The sequence below is a fragment of the Mirounga angustirostris genome, unplaced genomic scaffold (genome assembly GCF_029215605.1).
Source record: "Mirounga angustirostris isolate CCGP_5_RB_7025 unplaced genomic scaffold, mMirAng1.0.hap1 SCAF_4, whole genome shotgun sequence".
NCBI lineage: Eukaryota > Metazoa > Chordata > Mammalia > Carnivora > Phocidae > Mirounga > Mirounga angustirostris.
The window spans coordinates 87,220,225-87,229,314 of NW_026991712.1; the positions used below are offsets into that span (position 1 = coordinate 87,220,225).

Consider the following 9,090-nt stretch of genomic DNA (forward strand, 5'->3'; position numbering starts at 1 on the left):
TAAAAAACATCGTGTCTAGGTAATGGGTCCATTGCCGGTACTCCTTGTATTGTATTCTTTCACTTTTACATGCATGAACTTTTCTTTTTTTTAAGATTTTATTTATTTGAAAGAGAGAAGGCACAAGCAGTGGAGAGCAGGAGAGGGAGGAGAAGCAGGCTCTCTCCTGAGCAGGGAGCCCGATGCGGGGCTCGATCGCAGAACCCTGTGATCATGACCTGAGCTGAAGGCAGATGCTTAACTGACTGAGCCACGGGTGCCCCCTATGCATGAAATTTTCGTAATAAAAAGTTGGGGAGATCAGATGAATAAGGTAATGTAATGTAATGTAAAACACGGTGACTATAACTGATAACACTATATTTAAAATATGCTGGAAGTAGAACTTAAATGTTCTCACACACACAAAAAATGTGAGATGATGAATGTGTTCATTAATTAGATGGAAGGAATCCTTTCACAATGTACATGAAATCACCATAATGTACACTTTAAATATCTTACATTTTGTCAATTATATCTCAATAAAGCTGAAATTTTATTTTTTTTAAAGATTTTATTTATTTATTTGAGAGAGAGAGAAATGAGAGAGAGCACATGAGAGGGGGGAGGGTCAGAGGGAGAAGCAGACCCCCTGCCGAACAGGAAGCCCCCACTGCTGGATGAAGCCCGATGCGGGACTCATCCCGGGACTCCAGGATCATGACCTGAGCCGAAGGCAGTCGCTTAACCAACTGAGCCACCCAGGCGCCCAATAAAGTTGAAATTAAAAAAAAAAAAGTTGGGGATAAAAACTACCTATTGATATTTTGGTTGTGATATTTTTATGCTACCATATTCTGCCATTATCTTTTGCCATTTACTAAAACTGGTAACCTTGCTGACTGAATTTTCTGTTAATGTATTCTTATTTCTAGGAGCAATTTTCATATAGATTGTATATACACGCTTTTTTTTTTTTTTTAAGATTTTTATTTATTTATTTATTTGACAGAGAGAAACACAGCGAGAGAGGGAACACAAGCAGGGGGACTGGGAGAGGGAGAAGCAGGCTTCCCGCTGAGCAGGGAGCCCGATGCAGGGCTCGATCCCAGGACCCTGGGATCATGACCTGAACCGAAGGCAGACGCTTAACGACTGAGCCACCCAGGCGCCCCAGTATATACATCCTTCTTAAAATGTACATGTTAATTAATGTTAGAAAGAAGACATGAATCTAAGGTGGATTACGCAGGGCTACCAAGGAGGTACTCTAGGAGGAGATGAACTTTGCCATCTTCCATTAATCCAACCCATTATTTGACATCTTGGTAACTATCTGGTTTCTGTATTTTATAACAGTAATTATACTGACAACATAATTTTTGTGCACTCAGTAGGCTTTACTCAACCCTGCAGCTCACACAGGACTATTAGCAATTCCCAGAGCCTTTTAAGTCTCTGGCATTCATCTATCCATCCACAATATGGGTATACCAAATACATCTTTCTAGAGAGAAGTGAATTAATTATACCTTAATTGTTGGTAAATATGGTAGTCTATACTCAGGTCCTAGCTAATCAGTAAAAGTCTACATAATAGAAAAGCAAGATACAAAGAATTTTTACAAACAACCTGTTATTTAAAAGCAAGAAAAAGAATCCAGCAGATATAGCCATCAGTCTACTTTTGAGGTACTTAACGCGCAGCAAAATTTACCTACCCTCATCTCAAATAATATTAAGAAAACATGTTTTCTACCAAAACTCTCCAGACAGATTTGGCTCTTGAAGATTTGAATTCCTTTAATTTGTCTGGTTCTTTCATAGATGTAAATACCAGGAATGAAGAATTCAGAATTTAACATTTTCAATTCACTGCTAGTACATACCTGCCCATAAATTAAGATAAAAAGAACATGTAGAACAGGAAAAAAAAATTTTTTTTTAAAGATTTTATTTATTTATTTGACAGAGAAAGACACAGCGAGAGAGGGAACACAAACGGGGAGTGGGAGAGGGAGAAGCAAAGACTCCCTGCCGAGCAGGGAGCCCGATGCAGGACTCGATCCTGGGACTCCAGGATCATGATCTGAGCCGAAGGCAGTCGCTTAACCAACTGAGCCACCCAGGCGCCCGGAAAAATGTTTTAAAAAACAAAACATTTAATACACTCTTATTCCAAGGTGAGAACTAAACAATCCTCGAAACAACTGGCGTTTGTTTTCAAGTTAACTCAATTTTTGGCTTTAAAAAAGATTAATTTTAGAAAACCTATAGGACTAAAAACCTATAGGACATGGCTATGAAACTAATTATTGTTAAATCTGTAAGGAGCTTTTATTTATCCAGTCTTTTGCATGACCTATTTTATCCCTTACAGAATCTAACAGTTGTAAAATCTCACATACAATATTCACAATGTGTTATTTAATAGTGTTAATAATCTAATACTCCGAAACACAAAATATTTTCAATTTATCAGACAGCAAATCTATCAAGAAGCACCCGGATATAAGTCATGTGCTCTTTACTAAAACAACAACTAAAGTAAGCAGTAAATTCCCTATTTTTAAAGGATTAAATATTCAGGAGTCCCTTTCCCACGAAAAGCTTTTCCTCACTGACAGTTGTTATGATATTTCTACTCCCTTGATTTCATTTAACTCTGCTAAATACCAGTAATGTTAGCTTATTTCCCTTTTCTCCTCCCGAGTTACATGTAAAAATATGTTCCTGTGGATATGGCTTCAATATCACAAACCAGAATGCCAAAGAATCTATCAAAATCTTAACATACTGATATGACAAAGGCACCAACCGGCTCTAGGGTTTGTAATTTAAATCAGAAATCTCCACCTTCAACAAAAAGACATATATGCAGAATAAAGACTGAAACATTACCTGGAATGTATTTTACTTTACAGTGATATTGCCAGACATTATTATGGAATTTACACTCATCTCAATGAATTTTCACAGTTGTATGTACTAAGTACTACATTTTACAGATGAGGTTTTAAAAGGAGGTTTAGAGAGATTAAGTACCTTGCCCAAGGTTACAGTTACTAGATAACTGTAATCCAGGCCAGGATTCAAATCAACCTTTTTCTCTAGAATTCTTCCTCAAGCCACTGCTTCTTCCTTTATTAACTCCAACTAATATTTGTAAATTCTTCAGTTCCTAAATGGTGGAGGCAGATCTGGATGATCTCAAAAGCAGAAGCATAGGATACACTGAGTCATTCCCAAGTTTTTTGGTCTTGAGACCTCCTTACAGTCTTAAAATTATTGAGGACCTTAAAGAGTTATTTATGTGGATTACACCTTTTGATATTTACCATACATACGAGACATTAAAACAAAAAAAGTTAAGTACTTATCAATACAATTAACAACAAACCATCAGGTTAACATAAGATTTTCAATTAAAAGTTACTATTTTCGGGGTGCTGGGTGGCTCAGTTGTTAAGCGTCTGCCTTCGGCTCAGGTCATGATCCCAGAGTCCTGGGATCGAGCCCCGCATCCGGCTCCCTGCTCGGCGGGGAGTCTGCTTCTCCCTCTCCCTCTGCCTGCCACTCTGCCTACTTGTGCTCTCTCTCTGTCAAATAAATAAATAAAATCTTAAAAAAAAAAAAGTTACTATTTTCCCCCCAAAAATCAGAGAATAACATTGTTTTACATTTTTGTCAATCTTTAAGGTCTAGCTTAATAGAAGGCAGTGGGATTCTCATAGCTGCTTAATGCATCCCGCCTGTTGCTATATGTTGCTTTGGTTAAGTATATAGACTATCTGGCCTCACAGATAGCAGGAAAAGGGAAAAATATTCTAAAAACCTTTTCAGGTAGCTGCCTATATTGACACAATACTAAAACCCAACAAATAGTAGTTTCTTAAAGAATAGTTGCATCTTGGAATCTGAATCCCTATCAATGAACTTTTCCTACTTCGTTACATTAAAATCCACTGGTGTAGGAACACCTGGGTGGCTCAGTTGGTTAAGCATCTGCCTTCGGCTCAGGTAGTGATCCCAGAGTCCTGGGATCGAGTCCCCTCATGGGCTCCTTGCTCAATGGGGAGCCTGCCTCTCCCTCTGCCTGCCACTCCCCCTCTGACAAATAAATAAAATCCTTTTTTTTTTTTTAAAAGATTTTATTTATTTGACAGAGAGAGACAGAGCGAGAGAAGGAACACAAGCAAGGGGAGTGGGAGAGGGAGAAGCAGACTTCTGGCTGAGCAGGGAGCCCCATGCAGGGCTCGATCCTGTGACCCTGAGATCATGACCTGAGCCGGAAAGCAAACACTTAACTACTGAGCCACCCAGCCGCCCCAATAAATAAAATCTTTAAAAAATAAAATAAAATAAAATCCACTGGTGTACCTTGCATTCTGAAAGGATCATTAACATGATGATTTTGAAACATCATGTATTGGTCACTTGGAAAATACAGATTTACTGAGATGCCCATCCTCCAAATGCTGACATATTTCATTATAAATACAATATAAAAAAGATTTAAAAATCACAGTCATTAACACTGATGTTTTGAGAAAAGGCTTAAAAGGACTGCGAAGCTGTCAAACCTGAGATGTCAACTTTTAACAAATTCTAATTTTCACTCAAATTTTTATCATTAGTAACAAACACTATCAATTGCTTTCCTCAAAATGACAGGCTCACCTCACGGTCAAGAAAATATGTGCCAAACATTAAAGTGTGAAAAACTGTAGTTTGTCAGTCGTTCTTCCAAGTAAAAATGCTGTTCCATGAAACAAGCAGCTCATGGGGCGCCTGGGTGGCTCAGTCAGTATGTAACTGCCTTCAGCTCAGGTCATGATCCCAAGGTCCTAGGACTGAGCCTCACATCTGGCTCCCTGCCAAGTGGGTAGCCTGCTCCTCCCTCTCCCCCCTGCTTGTGTTCCCTCTCTCACTGTGTCTCTGTCAAATAAATAAAATCTAAAAAAAAAAAAAAAAAGAAAAGAAACAAGCAGCTCATAACTCAATCTCACAAGTGCTTTTCATTATAAGAAGGATCATACCTCCTTAGGCAGCAAAAGTGCTTTATGCATCCTTCCCATTCGGTCAAATTCTTAAAAATTAAAAAACAAAACAAACAAAAAAACCCTATCTACTCAAGGGTTGAGCTTTAGTAAAAATCACTTTTACTGCTTCATCAAGGACTCACGTGGTGTTTCAGGCAACTGCCTTGCTTTGTGCTAAGGCACCACCAGTATTATTACCCAGCTTTGCTTTTGGACCATTGATGCAAATATCACTGGAAAAAAGATAAATAGCATCTTAACATTTTCTATTTTGAAAAGTTATGACCTCTCAGCTCCCCTGAAAGGGTTGAAGGATCCCCAGAGGTCAGCGGGCCACATTTTAAGAACTGCTTTCAGGGCCGCCTGGGTCGCTCAGTTAAGGGTCTGCCTTCAGCTGAGATCATGATCCCAGGGCCCTGGGATCTAACCCCAGCTTCCTGGTCAGTGCAGAGTCTGCTTCTCCCTCCCCGTCTGCCCCTCCACCCCCTGATCGTGCTCTCTCTCGCTCACTCTCTCAAATAAATAAAATCTTTTTTTTTTTTTTAAAGATTTTATTTATTTGAGACAGAGAGAATGAGAGACAGAGAGCATGAGAGGGAGGAGGGTCAGAGGGAGAAGCAGACTCCCAGCCGAGCAGGGAGCCCGATGCGGGACTCCAGGATCATGACCTGAGCCGAAGGCAGTCGCTTAACCAACTGAGCCACCCAGGTGCCCTCAAATAAATAAAATCTTAAAAAAGAAAAAAAAAAAAAACTGCTTTCCTAGATTATACCACTGGTTCAAGGTGGGGGTGGAAACGAACAAAATCCTGTTCAACCCAAGAGTCTCCATTCTGTTAGTTCCTTTAGTTTGAGATACACCACCAACAGGACTGTTACAACCCTAAGAAGGGGACGGCAATCAAGGACATAAATTGCCATTTAATTGTTATAAGATGATATATTGAGCACTTTTACACTAAACCAGTTAATTCTCAATGTGGTTACCTCAGCCGGACTGCGGGTTAAAAATGTCGAGAAGATGGCACTCCCTATCCCACCCAAAGAGACTTGGGAATGAGGGCCCCAGAACAGCTCTTTCCGCAATCTCCAAGGTACTTTTTATGCATCCCGAAGTTACAGATTGTGGGAACTAGTTCGAATTCACAGTCCAACTTCCAGTCCCAGTCCCAGTTTGCAGTTCCAGGGTCTAGAAATTCAACGTCGTTCATCAGGAAGCAACCCTCCCCGCCCCCGCCATTTCCCCTCCCTCTAGATGGGAAAATCTTCTTTGAAAGTAACACTCCATTTCTCTGGGGTTTTGAGCTGCGGTGGAAGTGTCTAAAAGAGTGTAGAAGGCTAGGCTACAATCTGCAACAGGAAAGCAGTTGTTGAGGTGGTACAACTGTTTCCCAATTTCCGTCTGGAAAACGAGATTGGGCTAATTGACTTCCAAGACTCTCCTCAGCTCTACCTTTTTCTGAGCTGAGAACGTCCAAGAAAAGTGAGCAGAGATATGTCCAGTCATTAACAGTCTGGGGGAATCCCGCGTCTGACGGGAGAGGAAATCAGGGCAACTCGCAGAAAGGAGGAAAAGCAGGTGGATCAACGACATCACTCCTTTCCAGTAGGTGCCGAGAATCTAGAAAAAATAGTCCCTAGGATAAACATGGCGCCCACCGCGGCAGGATATAATCATCAGAAAATAAAGGTTTTCCGCCCCATCCCATCTTATAAATCACGGCGCCAACCCAAAGAAATTTTAGGGCCAAGGGAGGAGACTTTGTAAACTAACTGCAGTGCACTAAGGCTTAGGATGTACTATTGGACCAAGCACAGATTACATAACACAACGGAGCGGCACAGCAATCACTCATTTTCCTCCTCGCGCTCAAAAAGAGCGCCCCACTCCTTCGCCGGCGGGGGCGCGGCGGGAGAACCGAGCGCTACCCCCCCGGGACATCACCTCGGCGCGGCCTCGCCCCCTCGCCCGCCCCTCCCGCCGCGCCCCGCCGTCTCACAGCCGCCCGCGCCCCCGCCCCCTTCCCCGCGGGCCGCCGCCCGCGCCCGCGCCCGCCCACTCCTCCGAGACGCCTCGCGCCGGGCGTGCGTGTGGACGTCGGGTGTGTGCGGGGCCGTGGGGCGCGAGTGCGCGCGCGCGCGCCGCGGCGGACGCCGGGGGGCGGGGGCGGCCGGCAGGCAAGCAGGGGCCACCCGGCCCGGCCCGCTGCGCGGCTCCCGCGGCTCCCGGGGCGCACGCACTCACACTCGCGCTCGCGCGCCGCACCCCACTCCCGCCGCCGCCGCGAGCCTCGCCGCCACTCGCGGGGGACGGGGGCGCGCGCCACCGGGCCCCCGCCCCCACCCCTCGCGCACCCGCCCCATCCCCCTCTCATTGTCTCGCCTCGGAGCGCCTCGCCGAGCGAAAAGATAACGGAACCCCCGGGAGAAGGGGGTGGGGAGAGAGAAGGCTCGCCCGCTCCCTCACTCACCTCCCGTGGTCGTCGCCGCCGGTAGTCTGACCCGAGGAAGGCGCCGTCGCCTTAAAGGGACCTTGCACCCGGCGCCGGGAGAAGGGGGTGGGAGCAGGGGAGGGGACGGGGGCTTGGGGGAGACGGCTGAGAGGGAACCGTTGAGAGCTCGTCTCCCCGAGGGTAAAAGGAAACCTCCCTCGGGTTCGAGTGATTCGGGATGGATTTTTTTCCCGAGGGGGGCGGGGGGGCCCCGAGGGAGGGGGGTGGGGGGGCCAAGGAATGCGGCTCCGTGTACGGGAGCTGGCGCGGGGGAGAGAGACGCCGACTCCCCCCACCGACCCTCTCGCCCCGCGGAGGGATACGTCTCGTCACTTCCGCCCTCCCCCTCTCGTGGCCTTTCAATTGGTTGGAGCGTGTGGCACGTCATGGGCTCATCCTAACCCCTGCCCGGGCTTCTTTTCTAGTCAAGTTTGTCTGGGCCTGCAAATAAATAAATAAATAAAAACATTTTTTTTTTTTTTAAATGAAATAAAGAATAATTAGTTTCAGAAGCAACATCTAAATTTTGGTGAGAAAAATGGGATTTCCAAAGAAAATATTGCCCAATTCACTTGCCTGGACTTTCCAAGGAAATTTTGGGAATCTCCCCACTTTCCACTCAAGGCTTGTACCTAACCAAGAAGGGAACCTCATGCCACAAGCCAGATGGTGAGGCCCAATGGCACCAACAACTGTCATTGGAACAAAGGCAGCAAAATGGCACATACTCTTCCTCAGGAGACATTCAGCCAAGTAGTCTATGGCAGTAGCCTTAAGTGAAGAACTTTTAAAAGCCACTTTTACTCTGAACGCTTCTGGATTCTGGAAAGAAATCACATATATTGCTTATTAAAGTGATTCATGTATGGAAACTGCTTTGAAGCCATTGTCAATAGACTCAGCAGAGGTCCCCAATTCTAAGAAACTGTAGATTCCACATCTGTGCTTTTTGCTCCAATCAAGGCTGAGATGGATAGGCCCAAAGAAATTGATCGGTCCATTCAAGAACATCCACCTGTAATTTTTCCCCAAACAAAAAGTAACCTCTTTTCCAGGTGGCTAAGAAATTTTGTCCTTCTTTATTTCTAGAGTTGATGATAATATTGTAATATTTTCCTTGGAGATGTGAGTATATTGTTGCTCTCTAAGCAATACACAAATATTTGCTCCAAACCAAATGTAAATCAAAGTACTTAGTGCATGACTGGGGAGATTCAGAACCATATTTATTCATTTTTTTATATATGTACACTCCATTCAAACCACCAGCCTGAAAATAGGCCATGGAAGTAGGCATTACAAATTGTGCACCCATGCACATGTGTATACATGATGCCATCGATTTTCATTCCACTTCATCTCATTTCATACCAAGAACATGTGAATGGTTTCAACTTGTCATTTTTAGCAAGAACTTTATTATCTGGATTGAAAAAAATCACTAATCCTTCTGAAAGTACTTCTGAAGCCTTTCCAGACCTGATCTGGAAAAGCCCATGATGGGATTATGGAATCAATCACCAGAAGACAAATTCTACACGAAGCTCAAATCCTATTTTATGCTTTCCTGCAATA

General features: G+C 44.0%; 1 protein-coding gene across 5 annotated transcripts in view; it reads right to left on the reverse strand.

Annotated features, from left to right (window-relative positions):
* POGZ (pogo transposable element derived with ZNF domain) overlaps window positions 1-7,794 on the reverse strand; it is a 51,578-nt gene extending 43,784 nt beyond the window's left edge. For 3 of the 5 annotated variants that reach the window (XM_064588530.1, XM_045896634.3, XM_064588528.1), the window contains exon 1: window positions 7,495-7,794. The gene's annotated coding sequence lies outside the window, so the exon portion shown is untranslated. The remainder of the gene's footprint in view (window positions 1-7,494) is intronic. The other 2 variants (XM_064588529.1, XM_045896633.3) reach the window with 1 other exon arrangement.
* Between the last annotated feature and the right edge of the window lie 1,296 nt (window positions 7,795-9,090).